The sequence below is a fragment of the Pogona vitticeps genome, chromosome 2, assembly GCF_051106095.1.
Source record: "Pogona vitticeps strain Pit_001003342236 chromosome 2, PviZW2.1, whole genome shotgun sequence".
Lineage (NCBI taxonomy): Eukaryota > Metazoa > Chordata > Lepidosauria > Squamata > Agamidae > Pogona > Pogona vitticeps.
Window position 1 is genome coordinate 228,669,543 of NC_135784.1, and position 16,519 is coordinate 228,686,061.

Sequence of the window (16,519 nt, forward strand, 5' to 3'; positions counted from 1 at the left end):
CCTCAGCAGTGAACATTCCACCTTGGGTGACCCTGCTAGGAGTCCAGGCTCGTAATGGAGTCCAGCCTCCTGATGGCATTGCCCTTGGCTTCCATGACACATTCATGCCACCTTACCGTATTAAGGTGTGCATCTGAGACAGGGTTTATTTTGCATTAGTCTTTTTAAAGTGCATTAGAACTGCACTCTTACACAGAGCACGAAAGGGCAAGGTTTTCCTGACATGTGTCTCTCAGAGCCCCAGGTCATCTTCTTTATTCACTTCCCAGATGTAGGTTGCATAGCAATCTGTCCTATTGACAGCCAGAAGCAGTCTTTGGATCTTATGTCCTTTTTTGGGGGGAGAAGGGACATTCACATATTTACTTCCATTTACTCTACTACCATCCACTTATTGGAACAATGCCACTGAAAGCAAAGGAGGTCTTGTAAGGTAACGCAAAGTGAAATTGAACTTACAACCCAGTGCAAAGTTCCAGATATTAAACTTGTTAGCAGAGGAAGCAGCAGTAAGCAGCTGCCAAGGAAAGTGGTGAATTTAGCCTCTGCAAATCAGAAATGTTAACAGAGTACATTTCTCCCTCTGAATGGCAAGTGTAAATGTGATTTATTTTGGAAGAAAATAAGAATGTTCGTGTTTATTAGAGAAATACTTTGAAACGGGAAAGGTAATAGGAATTTCAGCTCCAGCTAACCGAGGCGATGGTACAGGGAGACATGACTGGCCCTTCACCTCAATGTACCTTATTACCCTTCCTAAGATTTAGTGAGGGGTGATATACATGACATTTCCACACAATTGCGTCATAAAGACCAATTCTACACCTGCTCTCAGGCCAGTCATGAACAAGAATCAGGTTAGTGGGCTTCCCAATGGTGGCCCAACTCATTCAACCCCCTCCACGCTTCACAGTTTTAAGGTGGTCCCTTAGAGACTTTTTTGCTAGTTCTTTTGTTGGTTTTGTCTTTATCAACCACTATCTGTCTTTCAGTTCATGAATCAGTTATGCTGTGGCAATAATGTAGTTTTAATTGATTGGACACAACTATGGAAGGCTTTGCTGAGCTTTTATCCTCGTGTTCCTCTCAAATCTGAAAAAAAATCGATTACTGATTTAATTAGGAAATGAATAGTCAAATCGGGTTAGGGATTAAGTGACACCACTGCAGCTAGGGCTGTGAAAACACTGGGGCAGTCATCCCATCTACCTTGCAGTCTGATGTTTAAGCTGAAAGTGTGGCATTTGTGATATCAGTGAAAATTAAATTGGAAAACAGTTGCATTTGCAAGGTAGTTTTATACAAAATTTCCCTCTTCTTACACCTTTCAAAGTGCTTTTCTATCCCTTTGCATGCTATGAAAGTGCAAGCCTGACTGTGCAGTTGTCATTAAAAGAACTGAAGATGATAACAAGATGGAAAAGTATGATGTTATGATATTCCTCCTAGTCTTAATATTAAAAGAATAAGTTCCTGAGATAGAACTACTAGTATGTATTTATTTTAAATAACTATAAAGGAAGGAAAATGTGGGCAGATAAATGGTATGATGAGCTATGGGCATCTGTATCAATATCACTGCAGAAATATCACTGAATAGCTAGTGAACTCCGAATCATATCAGCCCTGCTTCTAGCAGTGGCCCATCATCGAGACAGCAGACACAAGAGACACTAAGAATGGCTGCTAATGGAAAGGATAGTGTCTTGCTCAGCAGCCACATTAAAATACATTAGATAGAATTAAAAGCGCTAACAGCATTTTGGACGCTTCCAATTAAAATGCATCTATGATCATGTGTCAATACAGAAACACATACTCTGGCATCAGTGAAGAAGCTGCCTGGCTGTTTGTTCAGCTTTTCTCACATAGATTGGGAGTTGAGGCAGGCCTCCTTAGCTCTCAAATAGTGTGGGAAAATAAGTTAAAGCCCTGAGAGCTAAATTTACTATTGCTACTTCACACTGAATTCTGTAGGCATATTCCTTCTCCCTCCAGCCAGAGCTGATTCAAGGCTCTGGTGGGCCCTGGACAAAAAATGCAACAGTGCCCCCCTTCCTCCTCGCTCCCTCTCCCTTACTTCCCACCTAAACAGGTAACACCGGAACAGCCAAAATGGCTGGCCGCAGTGTTTTCGCGCCCTTGGTAAGTGAGGGGAGGGCGCGAAAATGCTGCGCGCAGCCATTTCGGCTGTTCCGGCAGCGTTTTCGCGCCCTCCCCTTGCTTACCAAGGGTGCGAAAACGCTGCACCCGGCCATTTCGGCTGTTCCGGCGGCCATTTTGAAGCCTCGGAACAGCTGATCGGCGGGTCGCAAAGCGAAGGTCGGTAAGCGAACCGCTTACCGACCTTCACTCTGCAATTTTCACCCATTGGGGGCATCGCTCTGCGATCGCATTAGCGATCGCAAAAGCGTCACCGTAGAGCGAATTCATCGCTTTACGGGGCGCTCGTTCTGTGAGGCACCACTGTACTCTGCAAATGCCCAGGGAAAGTTGTGCACATTGTGTGCAGAACATGCCGAGGCTGCAATCCGGAGTAGACCCCATGTGGGAGGGAGGGAAGGAGACTGCCTGTTGTCTGCGGTTGCAGGACGCCAGGCTCAAGTGAGGAGGAAGCAGAGGGCTGCAGGTGCTTTGAAGGAACAGCCACCCCCACCCAACGAGGGCACTGGCATGAAGAGTGCCTCTGAGCCTAAGCAGAGTGACCCATGAGTATCAGCTGGCCTTACTACCCCCCCTTCCTCATCTGACCTCTATCGGGAGAGGCGGGTCTTGCTGAGGTGCCTGGGCTCCAGGATGATGTTGGGGCAGCGATGAGTGAAGGCGGCCATGTGCACCTCCGGGGGCGCGGTGCCCTCCAGGCCCCAAAAGACTTCTTGCAGCAGGTCCTTGAGGTGCAACAGGGCACGCTTCTCTTCACCAGGCCTTGGTGTCCAGCAGCACCTCTTGCAGGCATGCCTCCCACTCATGCAGTGACGCCATCTGAAACAGAAAGAAGATCAGCCATCCTGACAGTACCCACGGCAGCTGCAGCCCAGCCTCTAGGGGAGTGGAAACAAAGCGAGGGAGGCCCAAAGGGTCTCATGGCTCTTCGCGGGTGGGGCCGTGGTGGGCCGTCAGGGGCAGGATGTGGTGCTCAAAGGAGCTGAGCACCATCTGCCCATGGTCCAGCCCCCACAGCTTGCCAGCCAAGAGTACCACCTGCATGCACTACACCACTGGTGCCCCGGCTGGTCTTGCCCTCACAGTCCCAACAGTTCCCGGTTGGCAGCCGTGGCTGCTCTGGCTGCTCCATCCCCCTCTTCATGTGGGCCTCTATAGACAGTGGCCCCTGGTCAAATGCCTGCTTTGCTCTCTGAATCAAGACACCCTGCCTCCAGCAGGTTTTTCCCTCAGAACCCATGACGAAATACTGTAGATGGATCTGGGATTCAGAGGCACCACTTCCCAAAATTCAGAACACTCTTTCAAAGCCTGTTGCACATACCTTTGGCATATAGGCAATGAGTTTAACTGGGTCCTCTTGCACCCACAATAAACTTCTCTTCACCAGTAAACAGCGCCCCTATCATAACACCTCTCGGGGCCAACCAAATGAGATGCCCAACTGGAACTTGTAATCTGCAGGACTGTAACTAGGCCAGGATAACTTTGGGAGCCTCTAAGTCAGGGTGTGTGAATACCATCTGATCTGATTTATGCTGAAATATCTACTGTACAATTTGTGATCATCTGGAGGTCACCTGACCCATTTTTTCTTGAGCTTCTGCAGATATTCAGGTGGATTTATATTTTTCCAAGTGCTGGGATGCATCTTATTTGTGTAGTTGGAAATATGACCAAGCACACAACCAGGACAGGGTCCAGCTATTTTCTTATTATTGCCAGCAAGTTATGCAAACCTTAAGCAAACACAAATAGGAGCCTGGCCTCAATGTACCTACCTAGAAGAAAAAGTAAGAAAATTCTAGAATGTGGCCAGTCTAAGATGCAGCAAGATCCCTTTGCACTGCCTGGACATGAAATGGCTGTTCAGTCAGGTGGATGCGGAATAAACCAGTGAGGTTAGGGTTGCCAGACATCCGACAAAAGGAGGACATGTCCTCCTTTTCAGAATAATGTCCTCCGTCCAGCAGTCAAAGCAAAAAAACTTTAAAATGTCCCGCTTTTCTATCTCCACCCCTCCCCCACCCCCACCCACTGCAACCGAATTTCAAATTATAAGCCTGCTACCTTCCTTGGTTGCTGCACGTGGGGCACTTGTAAATCCTCCGTTCTTTTAGAGATAGGAGATAAGGCTGCTTGATTGGTTACTGCTGGGCTTGTGAATGACTGCTTCTGCCCAGAGGTGACTGCAAGCAGGATGAAGGAAAACTCCAATTAAGGCAGGAAGAAAGGCGCAAGAGAGGGACGAGTGGAAATGGACATGAGAGGTGTGGAGTGAGCGTGCTTTCTTTCCTCTGCTGGAAGGGAGTCTGGTCTGGGGTTCTGGGGGGCGATTCAGAGCCAGGGAAATAGGGGCCGGTCCAGTCCCTCCTTTTATCCCCCTTTCTGCACTTTTATCCTCCCCTTCTGCCATGACCCGACACACCCCTGACTCTGGGACATGTGCAGAGTGCATTTCCAGGTCCGGGAGCAAGAAGCACTGCAGAGTTATTCCCCATGCTTGCGGGAGCTGGAACACACACACACGCACACGCACACGCACGCGCACATGCACACGTACACGCACACACACAAAAGCAGATTTGTCTCAGCTTGAGAAATTGGAAAGGGTAGAGAGAATGGCTTTGTGTGTGTGTATTCAAAGCCATATATAGATACAGATATAGATATACACACACACATATATAATTTATATATTATATATATACATATATGACTTTGTCATATGTAGTATAGTAAGCATTCATTTTCTCCACCCTTTCTCAAGCAGAGAGAAATCCACGCCTTTTTTTTCTTTCTGGTTTTTATCAAGCGTTTTAAATCTCTCACACAACTTTTTAAACTTATTTTGCTTTTTTATGCTTTTATTAATGTGATTTCTTAGTGTACTTTGTTTTAATAGCTCTTATATTTTGTTTGATTGTTGCTGGTTATTTTGTTTTTTATGTTATTGTTTAATTCTCTTTTTGTAAACTGCCCAGAGTGGCCTTGGCAGCCAGATGGGCGGTATAAAAATAAAAAAAATCAATAAATAAAACAAGGGGGATGGGTCTCCATTAAAGGAAGGAATAGATTGGCTGCATTGATCCTGGGAGCCCAGTAAGTGTACATGTAGATTTGTTTTTTTTAACACTTTTTAAAACAAGAAAATACAGTGGCCAGTGGATTCTGAGTTTTGCAGTCCAAAAAATGTAGCTTTCCCAGTCTTGACCTTTCAAGACTGAGTAGATTGAATGGTCGTGGTATTGCCCCATGATCAAAGAGCTATTCTCCTCAATACCTAATTCCAAAAGCGACATGCCCCCCACCCCGTGCACAGAGCCCACCCCCCCCAAATATGTCCTCCTTTGTCCTCCTTTTTGGCTTTCTATGTCCTCCTTTTCGTATCCATGTATCTGGCAACCCTAAGTGAGGTCAATCTGGGCCTTCCCCAGATTGGAGTTTCCAGGAGAGATTTTTGATTCCATTGGGACTGTAAGCAGCCATTCTCCTTCTGCTTTGGCATCTGCTTCTTTTGATAGAGCAGCAGCTGCCTAGTATTTTTGGTCAATTTTAAAAATTTTTAACACACCCACCCAACCTATATGCTTTTTAAAAAAATCTGAAATTCTGAATAAGCTTTAAGCCATGAGAAATGGAATGTGATGTATTGTTCGGAAGCAGAAGCTAATCACCCATGCAATTTCACCCCTTATAACAGACAACAACAAAGAGACCTGAGTTACCTTAAAGACTAATGCACTGTATTTGGCATAGGTTTTTACGGCCTACAGCCTATTTCCTCATGTTGTCAGCACCCTTAAAATTGAGTCAATTTACTTTTTAATTCATTTAAGTTGCTCTAAGATGCACTTGCTCTTTCCATCCCCAAAAGGTTTTTTTCCTCCCTTGACAGATGTGAGGTTATTGATAATTGTAGTCTTTTTTTAGACCATTGTGTTGTGATAGGTTCCCAGGTGAGCAGTCGGGAGATGACTCAGGCTGCTTCTCTATCTGACAGCCCCATAGTGTTTTCACCTGCCTGATTACACGGCACATCAGAGAAAGACACTGATTCTCCCTAATTGGTAGAATTTATGGCACCTTTACCCTTTGAAGATTGTAGCCCTCACAGGCATCGATTGAATTGGAATCTTTAAAAAGGAGCAGCCAAACCACCCAGCATCTTATCCTAATTTTAGGATCCACAAACACAGTATGTTTTCCTGGTGGATTAGCCAGGAGCTTCTTCCAGCTGCTTCAGTTGCTTATTAAGGGAGGAAGCTCAATACAACATCTCTGGCCTCTACCACTGTCCACCTTCTGCTCCTCATTTAAGTGACTTTGTTCTTACTGTATTTTATAATGTAGTTCAGCAAATTTGCTAGGTCAACTTTGCTGTCAAGATTGGCAGCCATGATCAGTGAAGGAAACTACACACAGGCTCTTAAGTACAAAAGCAGAAAGAGTAATTCAAGGCTCTCTCTCTCTCTCTCTCTCTCTCTCTCTCTCTCTCTCTCTCTGTGTGTGTGTGTGTGTGTGTGTGTGTGTGTGTGTGTGTGTGTGTGTGTGTGAGAGAGAGAGAGAGAGAGAGAGAGAGAGAGAGAGAGAGAGAGAGAGAGAGAGACTTGTCTACCACCCCACCCACAACTCAATACTGCGTTCTATCTATAAGTCAGAATTCTCTGGAAACTGAATGCTGGAAGGTAGGAGAAAACATGAGAATTAATATAATGGTTAAGTTAAACTAAAGGTCAGGTCATAACAGGGTAGAAACAGGAATGGGATATGTAAGAACATGTAAGCCTCATTCTCATGTGTCATGATGTCCCAGTTATGTCATACATCTTCACACATGCAATGATTTGAAAAAATCCACTCAGCTGGAAACACTTGCAAAGCTCCTCTAGTTGGGAGTAGAAAGAGGGTATAAAAGTCCTTTGGTGAGAGCTGAAAGCATGTAAGTGTTCAGGAGGAAATGTGATGCAAGCAGAATTTTCATGTTTGGGAAAATTAGATTTCAAAGGATTCCTGTGCTCAACTGCCATCATAAAGCAAAGCATGCTAATCTGCAAACTGTATGAGATGTGTAAGTTTACAGCAGTCAAGGAAGTCTCTCTTCTAGTTTTTTTCTACAGTTTTTCTGTAATATCTCTTTCTGCCTTGGGATTCTTGTCTTGACAGGTTCCTTCTTCTGAAAACTTTGCAAGCACGTTCAGCTGAACATACTTACAAAGCCATAATCAAATTTTGTACTCTATTCACTTTCTGTTTGGATCTTCACAACCCACTAAACACTTACTTGGAACTTCCATCAGGCAGATCTGTTCAATCCATCTAAGCAGAGGTCTTTCTTTTCTTTCCCTTGCAAATCTGTTCCAGGGCAGACCTTTGTAGATTATATTTTATAGAAAAGAAGTGTATATGTTTGTGTGCACGTTTTTCAAATGGCACCAAGGCAGAAACAATGAACAATCACGAAGCATAACTCTTCAAGGAGAGTTAGGAATGTGCACAGAAGTAGTGAACATCCTTTTGCACCACTGGCAAAAAAGAACCACATAGGGGCCATCATGTGGGAGAGGAGTGACAAGAAGGATTTGGGCCCTTAATGAATGCCTGCCCCCATTGACTTAAAAATGTTTTGTGCACATTTTAGAAATACAAGCAGTGTTTCATGTACATGTTATCAAGTACATTTTTTCTCTTTCCTTCACAGAATGTACTAAAGCCCAGAAATATACAGCTTTCTAACCACAAATTGTGTCTGTTTGGTCTGAAAGGCACAGACAAGGTAAATGCATTTTAAAACTTTAGCAGAGCAAATTCCTCACACATCTAGGCATGAAAAGTAAACCTCAAACTTAGGGCTTGATCACATGTGTTATTTAAATAGGTGAGGGAGCAGCCCGGGTAGGTGGGGCTCATCAGCCATGGAAGGCAGCCCCTCTAGGAGAAGGAAAACTCTGATTTCAAACCTTCACTGCCTTGTGGCTATATCCACTCATGGAAAAGGCTTCAGGATTCAACCTCGAGCCGGAGTCCCAGAGGCAGTTCGTGTCGTTCTGGCAACTCCTGCGATGTTGCTGGAACCAGTTGTATTGGCTCTTGACTGTCCATTGGAATATTTCAGCAATGTGGAGGGGGGGATTTGCTGCTTGGGTAACAGCCTATCCTCCATATTCTTTTACCCAGGCTTTGTGCTCTGGAGGGGACACTCCAGCTTAGCATACAGTGTCAGTCCTCTATACAGAGCACATTACCATAGTCTCTCGAGACTGAAGGATGCCTATGATGATTTAAATCATTTTATAAATTTTCATTTATATGATGCATGGGTAACATTGATTCATTTGACCACAGGTTCTCAGCAATTAGGGGTTTTTTTTTCCAAGTTTGCCAGCAGGGTTGTTTTTAAAAATGTGCCAATCATGTATTGCTTCAATCCTTATCATTTCAGCATGTGGGAACATTGCTGTTCATTTATTTACCTTCCAAACGGGCTCTGTGGCCACTTCATGGCGATTGCATTTATACCTTCCTCTTCTTCTTTGGAAAGGCATATCAATGAATCACTTGTAGCACTGACTACAGGAACAACATGAAAACATTGCTCAGAAGGAGACAGTCCTCACCCACCTGCTTGTGGGTGTAAGGAAGGAAAGGGGGGAAAGGGCTTGAGCAGAGAAAGGCCCATTTCCACTTTTTGAATTGTTTGAGGGGAGAAAGAAAGGGGCAACTCTCTCCTTTTTTCAAACCCTGCTCTTCATAGTTCTTTGCAAGTCTTTTAAAACATTATTTTTTCTCCTGAGCTGTTCAAAAGAAAAATAAAAGCCAAGAACTAAGAGGGAGAGATATGCAGGAAAATAAGAAAAAGGGGATCGGTGAGTAAAGGAGAGAAGGAAAAAGAGGAGGAGGAGGAGGAGAAAAGGAAAAGTGGGGGAAGAAAAATGGGAAGTGGTGAAAGAAATTGGGAAGTGCAAATTAAAAAAAGGAAGTAAAGAAGAGCTGCAGGTGACATATACCACTAGGTTGCATATTGACTAACAGTTGGAAGTGACAGGACAATAGTGATATATCGCAAATTATTATTTTTTTAAAGAAAAATTTAGGGCAGCAGGGACCCAGAAACAGGATGGCAAAGGAATCAATTTATATGAAATGGCATGTGCAGCCTACAGAACCAGTACAAATAGCAAGAAATGTACCGATCGAACTGATGGCCATGTGAACTGGCCCAGCGGTATATATATCACGTAACTATACAAAGAAATATATTGATATAAAAAAGGAGGAAAAAGAAATTATTCAAAGGGTCTATGTGATCAGGTCCTTGGTTGGATAAATACACAGAGGAAAGGGTTGCAAGTCACTTGACTTGCCACAACCTTTGTCTTTTAGTTTGGCTTATCAGCAGCAATACAGTATACTGTCAATTAGGCGACTCATTGGCTGGTTTTAGCAACAGCCTCCAGTCTAGACCTCTCATCTTGCTTTTTTCTGAATTCACAGGTTCTCAGCAACAGACCAAAGGAAAAATGTGAACTGATATCTTTTTTCCCCATATCCTGTCACGTTCCTATAGTTGCAGATATTCACAGAAACAACCAATTTATGGAAAAGGTGGCAGCAGCACTGCATATTATTGTCATTCAGGAGGACGTCTTCTACTTCAGCATGTAACTTCCCTGATCAATGTGTTGCTCTTCCCTTGGATTAATTAACATGCCGTGTACTCTTTCTTGAACCCTTGGGAAAGATCAATGGCCATTTCATGTCACGTTGCCCCATTGCTGCCAAATTGCTCTAGACAAACTTCTATTGAGCAAAAACACCTTTTCCAGATCTGGTCAAAGAGTCTGATTAAAAATCCATCCAGTTGCTTCCTCTCATTATAGGTCACACTGGTGGGCGTGGGGGGGAATCATCCTCTAAAATTACTCTTGCCAGGTAAAAGATCTAGGCAGAACAAATGGGTATTGAATTCAGGCTGTACTTAATGCTCTGGGGCCCGGTTTGTCCATTTTCTACTTTGCTGACTCTTTTTGCTTTATAACCCTCATGCCCTGGGTCTCAGAGTGTCTTGTGAGGAAGATCCACCTGTACTTCTTGCTTATATAACTCTGAGTGTGCAGCTAAGAAATCTGTATTTTTATTCATAATAGCAAACTAAGATACTAAGATGATTGTTAGAAATGCCAAACTCTTTTAATAAACACACTCCTGATAAATGCATTAGCACTAAGCATGCAAGACTGAGATCCAGTCTAGTGCACTGGTTGGAATATTGGACTAGGACTTGAAGACCTGGGTTCAAATCCATGCTTGGCCATGGAAACTCACTGGAAGTGGAAACATTATACCATTCCATGATCATCTCACATACTTCAAAAATCTTAGTAGGTCGCCATGAATTGGAAGCAAATTGATGGCATATGACAACAGCAAGTTTAACTCTCAGAACATATAAACAACTAGAGGTATTTTTGTTAAATGGAGGGACATAGATTGGAGTACAAGTCGTGTTTTCTGTGCAAACACCCCTGATTCAGTCCCTGGCACAGAGTCTGGAAATGACATGTTACAAAATTCCTTTCTCCCATATGAAAGGATAACTATGTTACACTGAAAGTGGGGAAAGCATTCGCTCCTTGCTATGTCACTGCAACTTTCTTCATTACTTTTAATCATTGAGGGGTGGCTTTGCTAAATGGGGGAAGACAAATACTGTATCTCATGGTAGTAGGAGTGAAAAGTGCCTGCGCATGTACTTAAGGATATGGCAGGGGAGGGTTGATCAAGATATAGCTGAGCCCAGGTATCTTGTCCTCTGTTGTCTTTCGTAAATAACCATTCATCGATATTCAAATCGCTAGATCCAGGCTTTGTTTTGCCTTTCTCTTTGGATGAGAGATCAACTGATGCTCTTTGTTAAAGAGAGCCAGCAGTCAGGGAGGCATCCGGAATGTCTATCAGCACATCCACATGTATAAAAGCCAGCCTTTGGGGGTGCTGTAATTAAAATAAGGGTTCTGACCCCTGAATTATTCCTAGATAGGTAAAGGTAAAGGTTTCCCTTGACATTTAGTCCAATCGTGTCTGACTCTAGGGTGCGGTGCTCATCCCCGTTTCCAAGCCATAGAGCCAGCTTTTGGCCGAAGACAGTTTCCGTGGTCACATGGCCAGCGCGACTAGACACAGAACGCCATTACCTTCCCACCATGGTGATACCTATTTATCTACTCACATTTACATGCTTTCTAACTGCTAGGTTGGCAGGAGCTGGGACAAGCGACGGGAGCTCACTCCATCACGTGGATTCGATCTTACAACTGCTGGTCTTCTGACCTTGCAGCACAGAGGCTTCTGTGGCTTAACCCACAGTGCCACCATGTCCCCACTATTCCTAGATAGATTTCCTCAGTCATTGAGTGTAAGCTTTCTATTCTTACTGAAGATTTACTGTCTTAAACTTGAGGACACCTGCTTCTGAATAGGCATGTACAATAATGCACTGTTAAATTACATCTGTGTCTATTTGCAACATTCTCTTAGGCTATTTCAGTACTATTCACATTCAGATGTTTCTAAAATAATCACAAATAAATGAGAAATGATAAAAGTTTTAAAAAACTACTTTTAAAAAACTGTAACTAGAACAGTAACTAACATTTCTGCGGCTTTCCATTTTTCCCTGGATCAGGGGAAAAAACTCTGGGTGACAGATGATGTGAATAGCCTCATCTTCAGATAAGTAAAATGTTTATGGGTGTGATTAGATGGGCATTTGTCTGGCTGTCTGCAGAGATGGGGACTCGAGTTGCGGGACTAGCTGTGAAGTGATTCGGCTTGGTGTTGTTGTTTTTCCCCCAATGACTCAGAACCCACCCACCCACCTCCCTTAATTTCTGGGGAGAAAAGCTTGTATCTAATAGGGACTCAGACCTGGGCCTCGGGACTTGGGACCAAAGACTCAGACTTGGGTCTTGAACCCAAAGACTTGCCAACATCCCTGGCTGTTTGGTCAGGTTGGAAGGAAGGATTGGTTCACTCCTTTTGGCAGATGTCATGATTGCCACAGAGAACCAGGCCCTCTCCAGGGCATTCCTAACCACACCTTTCCGGGTCTTGTCAGGGGCTGGTGACTTTTGTTTGTTTGTTAAGGGGTTTTTTGGGGGGAGGGGGCTTGTTTAAGACTGTCCCATTGCGGCTCATTGCCAGCACATCCTATCACTGCAATTCAACCAAAGTGGAGCCTGTGGTTTTGTTTCCCTTCTGCTTTTAATTTCCCAATATCATAAAGTGGCTTTAGAAGACAGCTTAGCCAGTTCATGAAACTGGGAAATTAAACACTTTCTCTGCTTCTCCATAGTGGGGCAGAGGAAAGAAGCAAAAGTTTTGTTTTGCTTTGTTTTAAAAAATACACAAAACAACACACTTGGGGGGGGGACTAAAACCTCCTTCCAGAAGGAGGATGAGAAGGAAGGGAGGAGCGGGATTTCTTTTTTGCTGTTGTTTTCTTAAGGCAGGCTTGAGGAGTTAATGCCATTTGAATGCATCTTAAGAGCCCCCATTTAGCCTGACCCAGCCCAGCCCATTATGTTTAGTCAAAATACACAATAGTGGGGTAGAGCAGCTGGGCTCCCCCTCAGTTTTGTTTAACTCCAACTCTCATCATTCCCACCAAGGATGATGAATAGCTGGGGATGATAGAAGGTCTTGTACAATGTTATCTGGAGAGCCACACATTCCATGAACTTGATACATGTGAAACATTTTTTAAACATATGAAATAGCGTTTGAAAATGACACATATGTTTATCCATTTATCTTGCCTTTCTTTATGATGCCTGTTTGACGTAGGATAAAATTATTATAACATAATAAGATTGATAATGTTGATAAAAAATAATTAGTGCATGCTTGAGAGCATCCTATGATTTTCAATCCCGGGTTGTTGCTTGGGGCTCTGAAGGACAGAAATGTTGACCATCCCATAATAGGTGACAACCTGAATTTGGGAACATGATGGAGAGACAGCACACTCATCTCACACTATCTTCAATGTCCACTTGCAAAATTCATTCAGGATGAATGCTCACTAAGTTCACCTGTACCTACATTCTTAAGATTCAGAAGCAAACATTTCTCAGATACGTAAATATGTCAGATTTTTTTTTCTGAGAGTTCATCAAGTACTGAAAATGGAAAATCAATCTCACATGCACAAATTGTGATGTGCATATGTTTAGCAGCAGCACCCAATCAGTCATAAGCTACAGGTAGCATTAATTACATGCAAAGTGTAGAATTTCTTTTCTTCAAAGCACAGCACAGCTATTTAATTCATGAAAGGTTATATACTTGACTGGTTTGAATAATATTATCCTAGTCTGATACAAATTTTGCAGATGTTAAAGATAAGGAGCCTTTCATTAAAAAAGAGATGGCAACGCCAGTTTCGCTTTAACAGCATTGAATACGTAGAGAGCCTTTTAAGAGTTACATATTTTAATTCCTGAAGCTGAAATGCACAGAATTGTCAGTTTTAGTTTTTCCCATATTTGAGATGGTTTTGTTTTTTGTAATCTCATTCCTCTAAATCTACATTTGTATAAATGTATACATGTATGTATACAAATGTATGGGCCATAAATCCCAAACTGCTGGCTGAGGAGGAACTTGAGAGCAGCTTGCCCACTGCACTGTCTCCAGCCGACACCATGTGAATCTGGGATTTTAATAGCAGCATTTAAGTTGGAACTACCCACATGAATCTGATGCACAGCCTTTACGAAGAGGATTTATCATCGAAAGCATGTTGTTTTGGTGTTGTTATTTGTTGTTTTGTATCCTTTATGGTCGATTAAGGTATCACCGGTTTCTGTATTTGTATTGTTTCCATGACCGTGCAGCCTTTGCCTGATTTTTCCATTTGTATAAGCAGTGAATCGAAACCAAATTTTCACCCATCCCTAACCCCAAATAGACCAATATGGTTTTAATATCCTGCAACAGGCATAGTTGAATCACAGTATTCCAGAGGAAGCCATCCTTTGGACAGCCGAATAATTCAGTCAAGCCCTTGATTACATCTCTGACTGTGGAGTCTTATACAACACTTTTATTAGAGACAGGGCCCACTAGCTTACACTGGAAATTGGTGTGGCCCATTACAGCCTTTCCATAACCTTTTAAGGCAGGCTTTTATTACCCAATCGGTCAAGAGCGAGTCTTTTCTGTATGCTGTGCATATATTCCTTTAAAGTGAGTTTTTAAAAGTTTTTATATGTTTAGATGACCTTTTTAATTCCTATTATATGTTTCATTGTTTTTAACCTTGTAATTTGTGGTGTTTTAGTCCAACCTGATTTAATCATTTGTGATCCAGCCCATGGGAGGAAGGTGACATAGAAATGAAACAATTAATTAATTAATTAGCTAGCTAGCTTCCTTTGCCCAAAGCCAGGCGAAAAAGCTAATTCTAATGTTTCATTTCTGACAACTACTTGAAGTCAGGTAGTCGAGAGCTATTTTAACATGTTAATGGTTTTGGCATGGTTTCCACCTCCGTTTTAGAAAACATTGACCACAAAGCTATATACAGAACTGGGAGGCAGAAGAACAGAAGACCTTCTTCCTGACAACATTGACAGGAATATAAACCACCCGAGTTGATGAGTTCATCACTAATGTAAGATACAAAACCAAAACAAATCTGAGAGCAAAGTGGGGTGGGGGGGAGCCATTTACCTGTCATTTGGACTGCTACACTTCCAGATCCTGTTAAACACAATAATTAGACCGCAAATTGGCATTGAACAACAAATGTAGTGAAATTGCAGTGCCTGACTTTCCATTTTGCTCCTGTTTTTTTTCCCCTGCAGATTCTGTCTTCCTTACAATCGGTTTCCAGGATAATTGTGCCTCCCTTTGTTGGAAATGATGACTGTACTTACGTAGTGCCCTGTGGAAAGTGAAACGGCATGCCTCAGTGAATTCTATCATCATTTCACCCCCTAATGAGAGAGATTGTTTGCAGGCAGATGAAATTAAATTGTAAGCTCTATTGACTTCAACAACAGGTGCCATTTGTGAAAACCCAAAGGGAACTATTGAATTGTCAAAAAAGATTTAACTCTTCCCGACACAGAAGCATCAGATAATGGTGCCTTGGTGTTTGCACATCACACAGCATTAGCTCACGTAGACATCCACCGCAAAGAGCTTCAGCAACAGCATCCCCAGAAAAATGGGCCAGAAAGGAGTGAATTAACTGGGAATAGATTGAGTTTTGTTTTCCTGGGTTTGAAGTTGTGGGCATCAAGATGGAACAAAATAAGACAGAAGAAACTCGTTCTTTGTAGTTGTATAGTAGGAAAATCGGAAATATTTATTGCTCTGAGTTGATTTTGTGGAGGATGGGAGTAAGAGAAATAGCCTCGTGGCTAGAAAATTGTAAAGGACTTTTTCAGAATGTTGATTCCATGTTTATTGCCCATAATGGCATAATCTCCATGAGAAATAAAGGAAGAGCTCCTTGAAAATATAGGACAGCATTGCTTATAAACCACCACAGAGAATGTTTGACTAACAAGTATGTGCATCAATTTCCACAAAGTTGCAGAAATAGGAGGAAGAAAAGATGAATTGTTCTCATCAGGGAATTCAAGCTCGCTTTGTACATCTTGAGGAAGTGATTTTAAAAAATTAAAGTGTGCATTGCACATATTCTTCCTTCCCCTATCCTTTTCTTCCTTTCTTTCTTTTCTTTTTTACACTTCTAAGTAATTTCTTCTTGCATTTTTGGGTAGCCACAAGAGGAGAAAATGGTGTCTCTCCCCCTCAGGTGATCTATGTGGTCTAGATATAAGACAGCTTTTTCAGAAGCTACCAGATTTGCATTGAGGACCTTAAGATCCATGGTCTGGCACCAAGTGTGGTGAGCCACAGAACCACAGGCTGGAGCATTTATATCTACCACCTTAGGCAATTAGACCTAAGGTGGTAGGTATAAATACTTAAGTTCTGGACTGCCTTTACATTCAAACTGTCTACTCAGCCTTTCTGGACACAAAAGACTATACATGGATTTCCTATTTGAGATGGGACTTGCCGTGTCTCCCCCAACCTTATTTTCTATATTACTGTAGTCAAATAATCCGCTGTCGGTACATCAATGATTGTTCACCAGCCCAACTGATGTTTTCATAATCACACCTTCATCCAACAGTGGAGTGGCCATAGTTCTTGCGATATTCAGGAACTGTAGACCCAAAGTCTAATTTTTCCATCTTTCATCTATTAGGCAATTGGACTATACACAACTCTTATAGTCTGCTGAAAAAACATGCACCCCAAACATAATGTCTTT

At 42.6% G+C, this 16,519-nt stretch overlaps 1 long non-coding RNA gene across 1 annotated transcript; it reads left to right on the plus strand.

Moving 5' to 3' along the window:
- Positions 1-14,637: 14,637 nt before the first annotated feature.
- LOC144586587 (uncharacterized) lies at positions 14,638-16,274 on the plus strand. The gene is made up of 2 exons (XR_013541485.1): positions 14,638-14,839; positions 15,033-16,274. It is a non-coding gene; the product is annotated as an uncharacterized LOC144586587 (long non-coding RNA).
- Positions 16,275-16,519: the final 245 nt, after the last annotated feature.